The sequence below is a fragment of the Octopus bimaculoides genome, chromosome 16 (assembly GCF_001194135.2).
Source record: "Octopus bimaculoides isolate UCB-OBI-ISO-001 chromosome 16, ASM119413v2, whole genome shotgun sequence".
NCBI lineage: Eukaryota > Metazoa > Mollusca > Cephalopoda > Octopoda > Octopodidae > Octopus > Octopus bimaculoides.
Window position 1 is genome coordinate 35,383,347 of NC_068996.1, and position 5,213 is coordinate 35,388,559.

Sequence of the window (5,213 nt, forward strand, 5' to 3'; positions counted from 1 at the left end):
TGTGTGTGTGTGTGTGTGTGTGTGTGTGTGTGTGTGTGTGTGTGTGTGTGTGTGTGTATAATACAGAGATCCCTTTCTTTACGGAAGTAATTTGTTCCAAAATATCTGACCATAAAGCGAAATTCCGTAATGCAAAATTAATTTTACTCTTGGTTTTCATATTATCGAGTGAGACTGCCTTCCTACGGACTCTTACGGGGGTTGAGGGAAGCACCAGAAAATAATAGACAACAGGTAACACGATCACCTTTATACATGAAAATAGCAATTTTTAAACATGTTCGGTACAATATAGATACGTAAAAACACAGAAACATTTCAAGAGAAATACGTTAGAGAATTAATACGAATCATAATATGGTAAGAGTACTTTATTACCGCAAAAGATGTTGACTACTGGAATGAGCGTTTCTAGGAGGATGGGGGACAATATTTTCTTACAATTTATTATCACCAACATTAGCTTGAATGGTGATGAACTTATCTAAAGTTGTTTGTTGTTTATGACGCATCATTTCTTTGTACAGCTCAGTATAGGAACTGAGTTCACTGTAAATTCCTCTTGTAATTTTTATATTACGTTCATGATTAGGATTATTATCAACAAAGACCTTGCAAACCTTCTTCTAGAAGTGCCAAACCTTCAGCAATATTTTTTGTAGCCAATTCAAGTGGCTCATCTGTACTCTCAGCTTGTTCTTTTTCTAAAAGCATCAGTTCCTCGTTAGATAAACTTCCTATCTGGGACACTAGCAACTCAGTCACACTCCCTTATAAGATTTCATATCCTACATCCTTTGCAAGTGTCACAATAGCTTTCCGAATTTGATGCAAACTTTCTGCTCGAGGAAAATTTGTAATGCCTCGGATACAGTCTAGCCATGTATTTTTTCAAGCACTTTTCAAAGTTGAAAGTTTCACTTTATCTTGACTCAGCTATATTATCCACAGCATCAATTATGTTGAATTTCTTCCAGAAGTCTCTAACTGTAGATTTATCTACCCTGTCAATTGCTTTCATAAGTTGTTTCTAAGTTCTCATATAATGTGCCTTGAAGTTAGCTATCATTCCATGGTCCATTGGCTGGAGCAAAGAAGTTGCATTCTTGGAGATATATTCTACTCTCACCTTAGCAGAATGGTCATCTAAGTTCGCTGGGTGGTTCAGTGCATTGTCTAAAAAAAAGTAATGCTTTGTTGGAAGTATTGTATCTGGCACTGTACCAATCTTTGAAAAGGTTCTTAGCCGTCCATGCCGCCTTATTTGAACACCAAAGATAGTTGAAACTGTGTAAACTATTGAAAACCTTTGAATTTTCGGAGTGATGCATGTGTAGGGGCTTTAATTTCATATTACCAATAGCATTTCTTCCCATAGAAAGTTCAGATGAAATTTAAAAGCTTTAAATCCTGGTGTTGCTTTTTTCTTCTCGAGAAATAAGTCCTAGCAGGCATGTGTTTCCAGAAAAGTGCAGTTTCATCGACATTGTATACTTTCTCTGGTATGCATCCTCCTTCAACAATCATTTTCTTCAACTACTCAGGATAATTAGCAGTAGCCACTGTATCAGCGCTTGCAGTGTCATCAATCATTTCTATGTTGTACAAATTCATACCCTTCTTAAACCTTTCAAACCAGCCTTTACTAACCAAAAAGGATTTTTCATTAGAAGTTTCACTTTCCTTTCTCTGCAAATTGTCATATAAACTTTTTTCTTTTTTTTCTTCTTTTTTTAACCATCATGTTTATCGGCACATTACACCAATTCTGATCTTCGATTCATACACCGTTCCATTTTAAACGTTATATTAGATCTATGAGAAAACATGATCCGGTTAATTAGCGGAGTAGCTTGTTGAGCACTTGACATAATTTTCTCTCTGTTGCCACGTGTTCTTTCATTCTGTAGACGTTGCAAGATTTAATGTTTTGGTAGTGTAACTTTGTTTTACTTCTGCATCAAGTATTTTTAAAACTTCAAGGTTAATATACAGCGTAATCTTTTTACAGTTCCTTTTTGCGCTGCTGCCTTCAGGTCTACTTGATAACTTCTTTCCAGACATCTTAAATCGAAGGCAAATCCAACAGTAGCGGCCATTAATTATCCACAACAAATATGTAATGGTTTCAAATTTTGTCACAAGGCCAGCAATATCTGGGGATGGTGGTGGTGGGAGTAAGTCGATTACAGCGATCCCAGTGCTCAACTGGTAATTATTTTATCGACCCCGAAAGGATCAAAGGCAAAGACGACTTCGGCGGAATTTGAACTCAGAACCTAAAAACGGACGAAATGCCGCTAAGCATTTTGCCCGACGTGTATAATAATTTCCCCAGTTCGCCGCCTTAACCACAAGATAAGATAAGAAAATTGGCCCAGGAACGATCTGATTTGTGAGAGGGGAAAATTGCTTTATTCCTATTGCTGTAATAACGAAAACGAGATGAAAAGGTGAATGACTGAGGAAGTGAAAGAACAATATGATTACTGTTAGCTGAAGGTTCACCAGATGATATGGACAATTCGCCCCTTGCTCTTATGACTTAAGATATAAATGCACACACACACACACGCACACACACACACACACACACACACACACACACACACACACACACACACACACACACACACACACACACACACACACACACACACACACACACACACTGGCGCATGCACACTCCTGCATACACACGTTCTGGCTTACATGTTGATATCTGTTGCAGCCAGTTGAATGCAAAAGTTGGTGGGTTGATAGTGAGGGTGATGTGGGTTGCATTGGTTTGGATGTTAGTGACGGTGGGCAGGTAATATTAGTGTTGTAGTAGTTATATTGTGCTACGTGCATGTACACACACACACACACATACATATATTTATGTGTGTATATATATATATATATATATATATATATATATATATATATATATAAATCAAAGGTAGAACAGAAAAAACACAACATGCAGAAAAAAGAGCGATAGCAAACAGGACAAAACAAGATACACGGATCATTCACAGCCAATTGCCCTTTCAGTCATACATATGCGTGTGTTATATATACATAGGTAATATATATACATATCTATAATATATATAATATAATATATGATATAACATAATATAATATAATATTATTATACATATATATATATATATTAAAGTTAGATGAGGCCGGCATGCTTCTTTTTTCGGATTTATGTTTACGGACGATATATATATACAATTGCAATGGTTTCGATCGGAAACCGAAACTTCTATTGTGGGCGGGAAATTAGATGAATTGTTTTAAAAAAAAAAAATTGCACTCAAGTTTACTTATTCTGTTTCCTGCTTCCTTCCTAACACACTTGTCAAGAATTGGTAAACTTACGGAAAACCCCGCTTCTTCAGTGCGGTTTCGATTTTCGTTTGAGCGAATTCATTTAGGTCTTTCCTCTTCTTAGAATTCTCGTAAAATGTGACACAAGCGAGAAACTAGCCTAGTTCTCAGCCATGTGACAGATACTTTTGTTTTATCTTTGCTTGCAATTTACCTCTCCAAATACCTTTATAACTGAACGATTTAAATAAATTATTTAAGATAATTATAAAGTAAGGACCTATTTATTTATCTAATTTTTTTAAGAATCAAATATAAACCACAAAATGTCAAAGATTCTATCAATTTAATAGTGTTGGAAATTAACGATTAGAGCAAATATATATATATATATCGAAGAGATTTACGTCCCGCTATTAATACGCCTACAACTATCGTATCACCAACACCAACACCATCATCATCTTCTTTATCACCTTCCCTCAGAACTGGCGGGAATTCATCAACAGTAGTTTCTGTAAGGAGCGAAATGCGTCTCCCATAAACAACAGGAGGTTAGTGAAATGAAAGAGGGAGAGAGAGAGGAATTGTTATAGGTTTCTTTCTGATCCTAAGGGTTCTAATAAGATGGAAACAAACAAGAACGGGGATACAAAAGCAGTTTTATATTTCTCTGAGATTTTACCTATTTTTAAAGTACATTACCGTTTGTCTTCGGTGGGAATTATTGTTGAGGATTTTAAAAAAAAGGGAGAGAAAAGAATTGGTGGTAAGGAATGTTGGAAGGTGTGTGGAAATATGAAAGACCGAGACAGCGTACTAAAGGTAAAGATACATATGTGTAAGAGATTTGAGCGTAAGGGAAATAGTTGAGAGAAAGAGAGTTTATATAGATAAAGAGAGTTTATACAGATAAGCGAGAGATACATAGTAAACATGTAGACAAGCAGACAAAATATACAGACAGGTAGCTAGTTTGATAGAAAGACAGACAGACACACAGACGGGTAGAAAGATAGATAGATAGATAGATAGATAGATAGATGGATGGATGGATGGATGGATGGATGGATGGATGGATGGATGGATGGATAGAGAGAGAGAGAGAGGGGGAGGGAGAGAGAGAGAGAGAGAGAGAGAAAGAGAGAGAGAGAGAGAGAGAGAGGAAAGAAGGTAAAAAGGGAAGTGGATCAATCAAGAAAAAAATTTAAAGGAAGAACCTGTATTATTTAAATGAAAATGAAGATCACATGGAAACATCACATGGAATTAAAAAAAAGGATTTTTGGAAAATAAAAGAGGAATACAAATTCCTGTGAATAGGGATGTATTTTGTTTCCTTCGATGTGTAACGTATACAAACATACACACATATATATATATTCACATAAATATACAACAAAATATACCATATTTAAATACCTTTCAGGTGGTTGCCTCTTGGAAACACGCTGAGAGATTTCTGAGACACCAGTTTCCATTCAAAGCGGTTCCAGTTTACTCCTCGCTTTCTCCCTCTTTCTTTCTACCTTTCTTTCTCTCTTCCTCTCTCTTTCTCTTTCTTTCTTTTCTCCTCTCTCTCTCTCTCTCTCTCTTTCTCATATGCAAAACGCGAGGCGCTTTACAATGCTGGGCGCGTGTTTCCCACCTTACTGCAGTAGCAGCAACAGTAGTATTGAACATCGCGCATCGATCTGTCATATCTTCCTGTGCAGTCGCAGAACTTGGAAACTTTGGACATGGTACAGTATGTCATTCTAGACTCCATGATTCCATCCCAGGTGATTCAGTGGGAGAAACGGAATTGATTTGTCCGTCGTTTTTTTCTATGTATTTGAGTTATATATATGCATACATACATATATATAATATATATATATATATATATA